The sequence below is a fragment of the Lepisma saccharinum genome, chromosome 2, assembly GCF_977018435.1.
Source record: "Lepisma saccharinum chromosome 2, izLepSacc3.1, whole genome shotgun sequence".
Taxonomy (NCBI): Eukaryota; Metazoa; Arthropoda; class Insecta; order Zygentoma; family Lepismatidae; genus Lepisma; species Lepisma saccharinum.
Window position 1 is genome coordinate 93388730 of NC_139230.1, and position 14942 is coordinate 93403671.

The 14942-nt window shown below is 37.2% G+C and overlaps 1 protein-coding gene across 1 annotated transcript in view; it reads left to right on the forward strand.

Annotated features, from left to right (window-relative positions):
- The window catches only part of LOC145984097 (sterol carrier protein 2-like), a 128896-nt gene that overhangs the window by 22554 nt on the left and 91400 nt on the right, over positions 1-14942 (forward strand). The gene's annotated exons all lie outside the window — the stretch shown is intronic.

Here is a 14942-nt window from a genome sequence, read left to right on the forward strand (position 1 = left end):
ACCTAAAATAAGGTGCCAGTATGGATTATCGTTTACTGCTATAAAAAAGCACTGGTTATAACATATTTTGTACTTCCCCCCCGTCGCTGGTAGTGCTATTGTTGGATAAACCAAAGTATGTGCCTCCTCAGGGAATGCAACCTTGAAAACTGATAACAGCATTACCTATTACACCCTCCAAGAAGAGTAGAATCAAACTATTGGACAAATATTTTATTACAGAATATGTTATCAGAAATGTTAAATAGTTTTTCATTGTCAACTATACCCTGTCCCACCTATTTCTGGGACAAGGCTGTGCATAGCATCAGAGACGGGGAGGAAATTGAGTGGGCAGAGTGAAGCAATACACGCTGCTGTGAAGGCTGGTAAGTGCAGTTGCTTACCCCCTCCCCCTTCCACGAAATCCAGGTCCCTTTCACGTGTTCATTGGAGGAGCCGTCTTGCATCACTACTTGCGCAGAGACTTGTTTTAGTTTGCCTGCTCCAGAGATATCTGGGACAGGATATAAAGCAATACAAATTGAATGTTATGGTACATTACTACCAGAGGGAAAATGTATTTCATTTTTAAAATACATATTTTTAAACATAATGTGAAAAAACTAATAAAACCCAGTTTTGCCTGTTTTTTGGTTTTATTTGAAAAAAATTTTTTTTTAAAACAAAAACAGGCAAAATGCCAACTCTGTATAGATAGATACCTGTTGATATCTAAGATTAAATTTGAATTGATAGTTTTCATTTTCAGTACCACTGGTATTGGCTGAAACTAATACATTGGTATCTGCTCAGCTCTAGTTAGGGCATAAAAATCACACTGAACCTACGACTGGGTGTTGTATGAAAATTCTCATTACTGGGCCATTACAAATAAAGTGTGTGTGATCCAGTACTGGTTGCTTGAATATTTTGTAAAGTAGTTTTCTGTATTGCTACTTTGATATACAGTTCAATGTCTACATTGATTTCTCATAATTTTTGTTTACAAGTGATGGCCATTTTTTCTTCAGTATGCACACAGATTTTTGTTATTTCAGAGCTCACATCTAGGCTTACCAACCCTCTTAGAATGGCTGAGTCTCTCCCGGAATCGAACTCACCCTCCCAGTCTCTCGACCTCTCCCAGAATGATGAGATTTAGTATTATTATATTCTATAATTATATTTTAATTTTATTTTGGTATGCATTTGAAACGAAGAAATTTGTTATTGGAAACCAAATAATTAAACCTCACAATAATATTTTGAAGACTGGTGATCCTGAAGGAGGAAGAAATAGACAGTTTAAACACATTGTTGTGCAAATGTGTCTACATAAGAGCTGCAGAAAGTGAAACAATGGCATTGTTGCACCACAGTCTTGTGATTTCTTTATTTTTTTCCACCCAATTTTGTTTCATTATGTAGATTTAGTTTGTAGTATGTTATAGTTGTATTAAGTGTGTTTTAGTGATCACATTGTTAGGCTTGTCAACTTTAAAGAATAAAATTCCAGGAGATTTCTTTGCAGCCTTCAAACCCTGTAGATACGATTGGCAACTTTAAATAATAAAATTCCGAGAGATTTTTTACACACTTCAAACCCTGTAGATTAAAATGTTCTGGAAGACTAATGTCTTGAATATCAGCTGCTATCTACATATTTGTGGTCTTGCTACTGTGAACACAAAATTAAATCAATTTGATCAAAACAACCTAGTAACCACAATTTCTAAGTAAACAAAACAAAAATTAATATACAGATACACAGACTCTTCTGAAGCTGTGATACTATAACAACATTCTTCAAAATTAAATACCATAAATATGTATAATAAGACTAAATCTGTTCATTCTGGAGATGATAAATTTTGGCCCAGAGACCAGAAGAGTGAGTTCGATTCCGGGAGACTCCTGGCCATTCTGGCAGGTTTGGCAAGCTTATGCATCGGAGTCATGAAAAAACAAGAAAATATTAGTTATTTTTACTTGCTTATTTGTTTACTTTCAAATTATGGTTGCTAGGTTGTTTTGATCAAGTTGATTCAATTTTGTATTCACAGTAGCAAAACCACAAACAGACAACAGCTGATGTTCAGGACATTAGTCTTCCAAAGTATTTTAATCTAAAGTGTTTGAAGTCTGTTAAGAAATCTTCCAGAATTTTATTCTTTAAAGTTGGCAAGCCTACTCACATCACCTGCAGTATGGCGAAGATAGAAATTGCATGAGGCTTTACTTCCCTCTATGTAGCATAGCATTTTTCAATACTTGGTATGAATAAAACAGTTTTTAATTATTTTCTAAGACATCTAATAATTTGATATTAACATTTTTCATATTGTATGTAGTAGTGCCAAAAAAGAAATACAATGAGTAGTAAGGCACAGGGATGCAGGAATATTTACATGGGGTGGCAATCACATTTAATATGGCCAAAAATACCACACAAAAATGTAACTTGGTTGAAAGAACCTGTCCTTATTTAGTTTTGCTGTTTTATGAGCTGGAAGGTAGCAAGTGATGCAGAGTGGTCAGTCAAACTGGGCTTGTCTGTACCCCCCCCCCCTCACTTGTCATCTGGCATCATCACTAATTGCTCAACTAAGAATTCAACATTTAAATCTGGCATATACAGGGTGGTCTATAAGTGTGGAAATGCCCTTCTATAACAAATATGGATAAAGAAACATGAACAAAACATAATATAGGAAAGGGGAAAAGCTTTTTAGGATATATTAGCAACATGATGGCAATCTTGGTGGCTTCTGCTGTGTTGGAGTCATTTTCATTTTTTTAATGGCAATGTGGTCATACGTCATATCAAATTAGGCTAGAATTTCATGAGGAATATGTTAGAATGCTTAATTTCAATGTAACTTTTCATCTGCATGCTGCGTGAACCCCAGTGTTCTTTATTTTTAAAATTATTTTTTGTGTGGTTTGATTGACAATGATTTTCCCTGGGGAGATTCCTCTGATATGTCACATTGTTACAAAATCCTCCCAAACGTCACCATAACTGACTACCACGTTGATTAAGAAATTTCAAGAAATGGGTACAGTTATCATCATTTATGAAATGAGAAACACTGGGTTGGAGTAGAATAAGGGATCAGACCACATTGAAAATCCACATACCAATGTGTTCTTGTGAACTTCCAGCCCATTCTGACATGTCACATGACCACCTTATCATTTTAGAAAAATAAAGTTGCCTCCATGATGCCACCATGTTGGTAACATCAGGGTGGTGACAGACCAGGAAAACCGGAAAAAGTCAGGGAATTTGAGAGGTTAAAAAAAGTCAGGGAATTTTGTCTTGATTGAAGTTTTTAATATTTTTATGCGATGAAACGGATGTGCCAGACGTTTGCTTGGAAAGACGACGTTATAAAGCGCTGTATGGGAACAGGACATCTTGTTGCTAAATCTCAGCCTGAACTTTTAGGCCCCTTTTATGCACAACACAACCATTTCACCAGAAACCAAGAAGAGAAGGGGGGAGAGAAATTTCCGGAGGGGCAGAAAAAAATTATAAGCCTCTAAATATTATGTGGGCCTCCTCGATGGCACAGTGGCTGCGTCGTCGCCTTGTAATCAAGGGGGTTCCAGGTTCGATACCCAGTATTTGCAATATCTGACAAAAATCACATGCATAAACAGAGCCTTGTATATCCGAGTTTGTCTGGTGTGGTACCACATTTCATTGAACAAACTTTTTGGGTTTGATTGTGCATGCGATTTATGTTGAATGTAGCAGTTTGATATTTGTCATTCTGCATCATCTGACAAAAATGGCATGCATTACTCTTTTGTGAATAAGATGTTTATTGGATGTCCCTTGTGCCGGTATGACATTTTATGTCGTTTACGATGTTTGTCGGATGGAACATCCAACAAAATTCACATGCATAAACTGAGCCTTATTAGTCTGTTGCACCACTGCAAACAGTGAAAAATGTTAATTGCTGCAAAGTAGTGTTTATGAATGTGCAGTGATGTCTGAACACATTTTTCACCCATTCAAAATAGCAAAATAACGCAAATTTGGCATAAAATGTGAATTGTTGGCATTTCTCACGAATTCAAACAAATGTGCTTTAACAACAAAAAATACCGCGAAATCCAACGTTCTTGTCTTTTTAGGCTTAAAAAATAAAATATGCCATATTTATGCACATGGAATGTGCAAGTTTTCCAACATTTTATCCAAGAGAAAAGTATAATGCATGTTATACATAGAATAATTCCGACAGCCACATTAAATCACATATTTCCCATGATTTTTTCCACTTCTATCAGAACAATTTGCATCACAGAGCAAAGTGGTGGGGTTCTGATAGGAGATCGAGTGTGTATCTACTTTAACACAGAGCCGCATCATTAGCATTTGTCGCGAGAAGTGGTGAAATTTTATCGGAGATAGAGTGCTCACTTACCACCACAGGGGAGTCTTAACATTGGCATTTATCGAGCTAGAAATAATGGAAAATAACTTGCTCCAAAATCGGTTCCAACATATTAAACTATCACGAAAATACATAGACGATGTGGTGTACAATTTGAAATAATAGTTTGAAAAGCACAATGGAAGTATAAGTTTTGGTATATTTGGCAGAAAAAATGTTCTAAAATATAAACGCAAATTTTTGGGTTCGTCGCCCTTCAGTATATATGGGGGAAAATCCCCTTACCTTAAAATTAAAAAGGGGGTGTGGAAAATAACTTCCAAGGTATCAAACTCTCACGAACATGCGTAGGCCATGTGACCTACAATTGAAAACAGTAGTTTGAAAATACCATGAAGGTATAATTTTAGGTAAATAACATCGAATTGTAAAAAGAATAAAAAAGAATAACACCAAAGATAACAAAAAATCAAAGTCCCTACTTATCAGGCATAAATAAAGAAGAATACTCCTAATTTTCAGCATAATCACTACCATTTTACTGGCAGTTGTAGCATAGCACTAAATTTTGTATGCCATGGCATGTGTGTCTCACAGCAAAAACTGGAACTATTTATACTACAGTGTAACTGTGAAAACCTTGTCCTGCCAGAAACCTCTTCAGCTGAACAAAAAGATGAAAGTTGGTAGATGCAAAGCCAGATTGTGGTCCAAGATCTCTCATCATGTGATTTTTTATTACATGAGTATAATTGAAAGCTTCGTGTTTTAGCATGGTGATTTATATCTACATATAAACATTCTATGTGCAGAAATTGTATACTATACGATGCACGGTTTTAGAAGCGATATGGGGTGGAGTTACGGAGAGCGCATTCTTGGCGACCAGCCAATAGCAAGAGTGCAACGTTGTACAGTTAAGAAACTGCGGCGAGCAAGTTAAGCGCCGTGTTCTGTATTTTTTTTGCACGCAAGACGTTCTTTATAAAACTTGCCACTTTAAGGTTCATCATTGCATGGGACACGACATTATGAACCTGACTGTCCAAGTCCCATGCATTTCTGTCGCCTACAGCCGGAGATATTGTTTCTCGAAGAAACGAGGGAAACAGCACGTCTCTACACACACACAGTGACCCTTAGTTTTCTTTCAGTGTTCCATCTGTTCTTTTTTTTTTATTTGCCACCTTGTTAACCCCGCTGAGTTGTGTCTTGGTAAAGCTATGGGTGTCAAATTCGGCTGAATATGAACAATGGCCGTTCATTGTCATGGGCGTTTACGAACAATGTGAGTCTGAGTCACTTTCAGTTCAGCATTTTCGTAACAAGGGCGGTGTAAGATAATTGTACTCATACGCCACGAAGAACAGTTGTAAGACGATTCAATATGGCCCTTATTGATTGATTAAATGTTGGTTTATTTTACTTCGCTTTTCTGCTACCTTTGGCTAATCCCAAAGATGAGGATGGATGATAATATGATGAAGGGACACTTACAAACACCTATGCCTGGGCTGGGATTTGAATGCGGGACCCCTGGCATCGTAGCGCGCTGTGAAGTCCAGCCCTTATGTTCAATAGTTATGCAATAGTGTGTGTTCCGCAAGTGTTACTTAATAATTTCGCGCCGGCCCCCATGGTGGAGTGGTTAGCATATCGCACTATGACGCCAGGGATCCCAGGTTCAAATCCCGGCCTGGACATGGATTTTGTGGATGTCCATCCATCAATTTCATCATATCATCACTCATTCCCATCTTCGCAATTAGCCAAAAGTGACGGAAAAGTTAAATAAAATAAAGTAAAGCAAATCAAATTAATAATTTTGCTCTCGAAACCTATTACAAGTAGTACAAACACCAAGGGTAAAATATTACATTCACAAGACAGAAATCTTAGTTTTAAAGCGTATTCTTGCTTCAAGGAATTGGCGTCTAAAGAAATGTGTGCTGAAACAGTGTTTTCTCCGAGTCGAGAACTTACGGCTAAAGCGAGTGGTGTCTGTGTGGATACTGTGTCGCTCTCGAAACCTATTACAAGTAGTACAGACACCAAGGGTAAATTATTACATTCACAAGACAGAAATCTTAGTTTTGAAGCGTATTCTTGCTTCAAGGAATTGGCGTCGGAAGAAATGTGTGTTTTCTCCGAGTCGAGAACTTACGGCTCAAGCGTGTGGTGTCTGTGTGCATACTGTGTTGCGTATTATAAAACAGGGTAACATATCTAACACAGAAATCGGTGAACACCTATTCAAATCTTCTGGGAAACATGCCAGAAAACAGAAACGAGAGTGATGATGGTGGTCTTGCAGTTCCTCTATAATAAATACCTTCAAACTTCATTCAGGTACAAGTTTCTCTTACATGCTGCAGTGATATGATATAATCCTGTGTAGAATTCTATACTATATATTTCATTGTACTCAAATATCACGTGCATGCATTATATATAAAAAGCTGAATATTGGACACGTCGAAATCTCTGAGTTTCCTTTCCGCTAGCAGTTGGTTTGGCAGCAGCGCGACAGCATAGACAATTTAATCTGTGTACACAACAGCATAGAATTAACATGGGTTGTAGAAGTGATATAAAATTACTCTGCATTTAAACTGTTCAAACACTGCTAAGTACCAAACACCATATATTATTACCCTTAAGTGAGTATGTTTTCAAATGCCAAATCTCACACAATTGCTGGTGGCTATATGCCGGATTCTGAGCGTGCAACAATCTGATTACCACACGTACCTTGCAGTATGAGTGTTGTCATCTTTAACCTAAAACGGTTGCGCTGCGACTCTACCAGATTACAGCCACTTTTACCTGCCTACATATGCGTATCGCGCTCCAACCACTAGTGTCGCATACAGATGCCATTGGAACTTTTTCTGGATGGAATTTCCTATTTATTGATTACTTTTATTTATGCATTGTTTTTAATATGGGCAAAAGATGACAAAACGTTGGCACGCGTTTATTTTATGCTCCGTGATTGTAATTGAGAATTTGTGTGTGCTCTAATAACCGCATTCAGAGTCGGAGTCACTTTGTAACACTTTCTGCCACTCCCCAAACTTACGTAGAGGGACAACAATTTTATATATTTACATGTAAAATATATTGTTGATTCCAATCTTGCCCCCCAAATGTATTTTAAGTAAGCACCTCTGACTCAGAAGTCAAACATTAAGATTTCGATTAAAGCACTGAGACACATGCATGGACGATTTACTTACCACAATAAATTCTGAACTCCTGGAAGTGTCGCATACCCTCCCCCCCCCCTCATTTAAATTGCAAAATAATACACCCCTGAGGCCTCCCCAATGGCATAGTGGTAACGGCGTTGCCTTTTAGTCAATGGGTCCCGGGTTCGATACCCAGTTAAGGCACATTGCACGGTAGTTCGAATCCCACTTTAAACTGTAGGTCCAGTCCTGATAGCCTATCTCAAACAAACAGTAAAACCGTATCAACCGTTCCCAAATTTATGTTAGTTTCGATTAATTCACAGCACAAACACCAGCAACACACACACACTTCCTTGCAAACTCTTTGCCCAACAGCATCCAAACAAGATCACTTTGAAAAGCTCTGAAATGACAGAAAGTGATACCAAACTATGTCCTTAATTTTATCGCTCACGGGAAAAGATATATCAATTTAGAGATAGAAATTACGTTGTGGGATCAAAATCATTACAACAGAAAGAGTATGTATATAATATTCAAGTAATTAAGTGCCATAATAATACAAAATGTTCTTATGTTCTTAATGTGTACAATGTATACAATTTACTTTTGTGCTGTTTACAAATATCAGAAGGTACTTTTTTTATCACCCAAAAGTTCTATTCAAAAGTCATCATTTTATTGAATTTACTTGTAAAATTTGTTAAAAAGTTCACTTGAATTACCATGTAAATAATTTGACAGTTGCCAACACTGTAGCTGTCAACACTCATGGTGCCATTCGAGCTGGATGCAGGGTGAAGACTGCAGACATTCCTCTTTCCGGAAACACAAACGCCTGCCCTTACCATCTTTGACCCAAGTCGTCAATTTTTTTACGAATTTTAAAATTTGCGAAATACAAAATAAGTTGTAATTTAAGTAACCTATATGGAATTTAGAGCAGTGATAATAGTTTCTTTCAGTTATTTTATGACTAATAAATAATAATATCCTCGCGATCTTGTTTACGCATGTAGGAAGACACACATTGGTTTCTGGCAATCTCTCCTGCTTTCGGTTGCTTTCTGAGAAGCACTGAAGGCTCAGCTTTTCTGAAAGGATTGAGGCCCATTTCTCCAAAAAGATTTCACACTTCACCATGTGATCCTATGGGTCCATTGGTTGTATCGTATGGTATTGTGGCCGTAAAAAGTTTCCAAATCGAGTGTGATGGAAACTAACTAGGGCTAAAACATTAAGTACATTATATAATAATCTCTGGTTCAATCGTCCTGCATATGACGAGCTACAGCCCTGCTTTTTTTATATTGAGTTAGTTAATATTTCCGCAATGAGATGTCACTCTTCAGAAGTTCCAGAGAATTTATCTTGACATAATCACATCGAGATGGAGACAGTGCTTGCACATTGGCACACTGTTCACTGTGTTTATCTTTCACTTGTATATAATATTGTATATAATCTGTGCTTGGAGCCAAAGGGTGTGCCAATACAGGAGCAGAGTGAGCATTTTTTCTTGATTGAGCCATTGGATTAGGTTTTTAGGTTACTTTTCTGTCACTTTTGGTTAATCATGATGATGAAGATGAGTGATGATGAAATTGACAAAGGGACACTCACAAAGAAAACCCATGCCCAGATGATTCTAATTCGAGACCCCTTACTTCTTGAAATATGAAGTCTTGCATTTTACAATAAGGAGTATAGAAGATGCACTTTGAAAAGTAATGAGCAGGGAACGGATTTATATATATATATTTATGTATGAAGCTGAAATCAGTTATATCTTGTATTATCTTTGCGTCTCATGACATGTACACTCAAAAAATTCAGTTTTTGTTTTCCATATTTGTACATATATTAGGTTTCGGCTCATATTTTACTTGTTATTTTTACATATCATTTCCATATTACAAAATTTTTCTCAACATATACTACATGTCCCCACATGACCAAAAGAATTGAGTGAATTTCTTGCGAATAAGTGACAAAGTCCGAAGCGACATTAAACAAACTATAGTTTACAACCTTTTTTGTGCCCTCCAACTGTGTTAATTACAAGTTTTCTGTCATCGGAACATTTTTTTTTCAATTTTACATCTCCCAACTGTTTGCTTTTGCTATTGTAAAACACTTGAAATTCCTGTTTATTTACAATTGTTGTCAACAATAGAGAAATATGGCTCAAGCATCTGCTCCTGGTTGTTACAAATGTTATTTTGGCAATGTTGGAAGAGAGTCCCAAGTCGAGCAGCCTATTGCTAACTCCATAACATCACCAGACGCAACAATTTTGTGGTAGAAAATTCGCTTCCGGTTTCTCTTCAAGACAGTAACAGTATTTTATGTAGCTCATGTAGTCTTATATTATTAAAAAGGTAAATTTTTACAATTTTAAGTCCATATTTTTCTGGAAATAACTGAATATGTATTTACATATTTAGCACATTTTTACTACATATAAATCTGTTCCCTGGTGATGAGCAATTGTAATTTTTAAAATTACCTCGAACAGATTTGGCATTTGAAAACATACTCACTTAAGGGTAATCATATATGGTGTTTGGTACTTAGCAGTGTTTGAACAGTTTAAATGCAGAGTAATTTTATATCACTTCTACAACCCATGTTAATTCTATGCTGTTGTGTACACAGATTAAATTGTCTATGCTGTCGCGCTGCTGCCAAACCAACTGCTAGCGGAAAGGAAACTCAGAGATTTCGACGTGTCCAATATTCAGCTTTTTATATATAATGCATGCACGTGATATTTGAGTACAATGAAATATATAGTATAGAATTCTACACAGGATTATATCATATCACTGCAGCATGTAAGAGAAACTTGTACCTAAATGAAGTTTGAAGGTATTTATTATAGAGGAACTGCAAGACCATCATCATCACTCTCGTTTCTGTTTTCTGGCATGTTTCCCAGAAGATTTGAATAGGTGTTCACCGATTTCTGTGTTAGATATGTTACCCTGTTTTATAATACGCAACACAGTATGCACACAGACACCACACGCTTGAGCCGTAAGTTCTCGACTCGGAGAAAACACTGTTTCAGCACACATTTCTTCCGACGCCAATTCCTTGAAGCAAGAATACGCTTCAAAACTAAGATTTCTGTCTTGTGAATGTAATATTTTACCCTTGGTGTCTGTACTACTTGTAATAGGTTTCGAGAGCGACACAGTATCCACACAGACACCACTCGCTTTAGCCGTAAGTTCTCGACTCGGAGAAAACACTGTTTCAGCACACATTTCTTCCGACGCCAATTCCTTGAAGCAAGAATATGCTTTAAAACTAAGATTTCTGTCTTGTGAATGTAATATTTTACCCTTGGTGTTTGTACTACTTGTAATAGGTTTCGAGAGCAAAATTATTAATTTGATTTGCTTTACTTTATTTTATTTAACTTTTCCGTCACTTTTGGCTAATTGCGAAGATGGGAATGAGTGATGATATGATGAAATTGATGGATGGACATCCACAAAATCCATGTCCAGGCCGGGATTTGAACCCGGGATCCCTGGCGTCATAGTGCGATATGCTAACCACTCCACCATGGGGGCCGGCGCGAAATTATTAAGTAACACTTGCGGAACACACACTATTGCATAACTATCGAACATAAGGGCTGGACTTCACAGCGCGCTACGATGCCAGGGGTCCCGCATTCAAATCCCAGCCCAGGCATAGGTGTTTGTAAGTGTCCCTTCATCATATTATCATCCATCCTCATCTTTGGGATTAGCCAAAGGTAGCAGAAAAGCGAAGTAAAATAAACCAACATTTAATCAATCAATAAGGGCCATATTGAATCGTCTTACAACTGTTCTTCGTGGCGTATGAGTACAATTATCTTACACCGCCCTTGTTACGAAAATGCTGAACTGAAAGTGACTCAGACTCACATTGTTCGTAAACGCCCATGACAATGAACGGCCATTGTTCATATTCAGCCGAATTTGACACCCATAGCTTTACCAAGACACAACTCAGCGGGGTTAACAAGGTGGCAAATAAAAAAAAAGAACAGATGGAACACTGAAAGAAAACTAAGGGTCACTGTGTGTGTGTAGAGACGTGCTGTTTCCCTCGTTTCTTCGAGAAACAATATCTCCGGCTGTAGGCGACAGAAATGCATGGGACTTGGACAGTCAGGTTCATACTGTCGTGTCCCATGCAATGATGAACCTTAAAGTGGCAAGTTTTATAAAGAACGTCTTGCGTGCAAAAAAAAATACAGAACACGGCGCTTAACTTGCTCGCCGCAGTTTCTTAACTGTACAACGTTGCACTCTTGCTATTGGCTGGTCGCCAAGAATGCGCTCTCCGTAACTCCACCCCATATCGCTTCTAAAACCGTGCATCGTATAGTATACAATTTCTGCACATAGAATGTTTATATGTAGATATAAATCACCATGCTAAAACACGAAGCTTTCAATTATACTCATGTAATAAAAAATCACATGATGAGAGATCTTGGACCACAATCTGGCTTTGCATCTACCAACTTTCATCTTTTTGTTCAGCTGAAGAGGTTTCTGGCAGGACAAGGTTTTCACAGTTACACTGTAGTATAAATAGTTCCAGTTTTTGCTGTGAGACACACATGCCATGGCATACAAAATTTAGTGCTATGCTACAACTGCCAGTAAAATGGTAGTGATTATGCTGAAAATTAGGAGTATTCTTCTTTATTTATGCCTGATAAGTAGGGACTTTGATTTTTTGTTATCTTTGGTGTTATTCTTTTTTATTCTTTTTACAATTCGATGTTATTTACCTAAAATTATACCTTCATGGTATTTTCAAACTACTGTTTTCAATTGTAGGTCACATGGCCTACGCATGTTCGTGAGAGTTTGATACCTTGGAAGTTATTTTCCACACCCCCTTTTTAATTTTAAGGTAAGGGGATTTTCCCCCATATATACTGAAGGGCGACGCACCCAAAAATTTGCGTTTATATTTTAGAACATTTTTTCTGCCAAATATACCAAAACTTATACTTCCATTGTGCTTTTCAAACTATTATTTCAAATTGTACACCACATCGTCTATGTATTTTCGTGATAGTTTAATATGTTGGAACCGATTTTGGAGCAAGTTATTTTCCATTATTTCTAGCTCGATAAATGCCAATGTTAAGACTCCCCTGTGGTGGTAAGTGAGCACTCTATCTCCGATAAAATTTCACCACTTCTCGCGACAAATGCTAATGATGCGGCTCTGTGTTAAAGTAGATACACACTCGATCTCCTATCAGAACCCCACCACTTTGCTCTGTGATGCAAATTGTTCTGATAGAAGTGGAAAAAATCATGGGAAATATGTGATTTAATGTGGCTGTCGGAATTATTCTATGTATAACATGCATTATACTTTTCTCTTGGATAAAATGTTGGAAAACTTGCACATTCCATGTGCATAAATATGGCATATTTTATTTTTTAAGCCTAAAAAGACAAGAACGTTGGATTTCGCGGTATTTTTTGTTGTTAAAGCACATTTGTTTGAATTCGTGAGAAATGCCAACAATTCACATTTTATGCCAAATTTGCGTTATTTTGCTATTTTGAATGGGTGAAAAATGTGTTCAGACATCACTGCACATTCATAAACACTACTTTGCAGCAATTAACATTTTTCACTGTTTGCAGTGGTGCAACAGACTAATAAGGCTCAGTTTATGCATGTGAATTTTGTTGGATGTTCCATCCGACAAACATCGTAAACGACATAAAATGTCATACCGGCACAAGGGACATCCAATAAACATCTTATTCACAAAAGAGTAATGCATGCCATTTTTGTCAGATGATGCAGAATGACAAATATCAAACTGCTACATTCAACATAAATCGCATGCACAATCAAACCCAAAAAGTTTGTTCAATGAAATGTGGTACCTCACCAGACAAACTCGGATATACAAGGCTCTGTTTATGCATGTGATTTTTGTCAGATATTGCAAATACTGGGTATCGAACCTGGAACCCCCTTGATTACAAGGCGACGACGCAGCCACTGTGCCATCGAGGAGGCCCACATAATATTTAGAGGCTTATAATTTTTTTCTGCCCCTCCGGAAATTTCTCTCCCCCCTTCTCTTCTTGCCATCACTGGTTTCTGGTGAAATGGTTGTGTTGTGCATAAAAGGGGCCTAAAAGTTCAGGCTGAGATTTAGCAACAAGATGTCCTGTTCCCATACAGCGCTTTATAACGTCGTCTTTCCAAGCAAACGTCTGGCACATCCGTTTCATCGCATAAAAATATTAAAAACTTCAATCAAGACAAAATTCCCTGACTTTTTTTAACCTCTCAAATTCCCTGACTTTTTCCGGTTTTCCTGGTCTGTCACCACCCTGATGTTACCAACATGGTGGCATCATGGAGGCAACTTTATTTTTCTAAAATGATAAGGTGGTCATGTGACATGTCAGAATGGGCTGGAAGTTCACAAGAACACATTGGTATGTGGATTTTCAATGTGGTCTGATCCCTTATTCTACTCCAACCCAGTGTTTCTCATTTCATAAATGATGATAACTGTACCCATTTCTTGAAATTTCTTAATCAACGTGGTAGTCAGTTTTGGTGACGTTTGGGAGGATTTTGTAACAATGTGACATATCAGAGGAATCTCCCCAGGGAAAATCATTGTCAATCAAACCACACAAAAAATAATTTTAAAAATAAAGAACACTGGGGTTCACGCAGCATGCAGATGAAAAGTTACATTGAAATTAAGCATTCTAACATATTCCTCATGAAATTCTAGCCTAATTTGATATGACATATGACCACATTGGTAAGTTGGACATACATGGCTGTACTTTATAGCTTTTCTGGAGTTTTTTGGTTTATCACTCAGTTATTTGTAATAATTAGGGCTCGGAAGTTGAGGAAAAATCTTTTTTTCCCCTAGTGTCCAAAGACTAGGCCCAACATAATATATGTTCATTTTGGGTCATTGTAGGCCAGAAAAAGGTGGGCTTTATTTGTCCTTTTTTGCCTTTTTCGGCATTTTTTGGCTTATTGGTCCTTTTGTAGCCTATTTTTAGGTCTTAACGGCTTTTTTTTTTTTGCAACTTCACCTTCTTTCGACTAGGTTTTTACTGACCATTCTCAATTCGAATCTTCATCAGTTCATCATAACCTCTTAAACATCCTTTCTGTAGTAAATAAATAAATAATATATATATAAACCATAATTGAACCATCCCTGAAATGAGAGAAAAACATTTTTGGACGACTGAAGTAGGTACGGTACAAGGTCCTTTAACCATAACTTGTCTGGAAGGTCACGCTGTAAGTGGCAGCTTTATCTTGT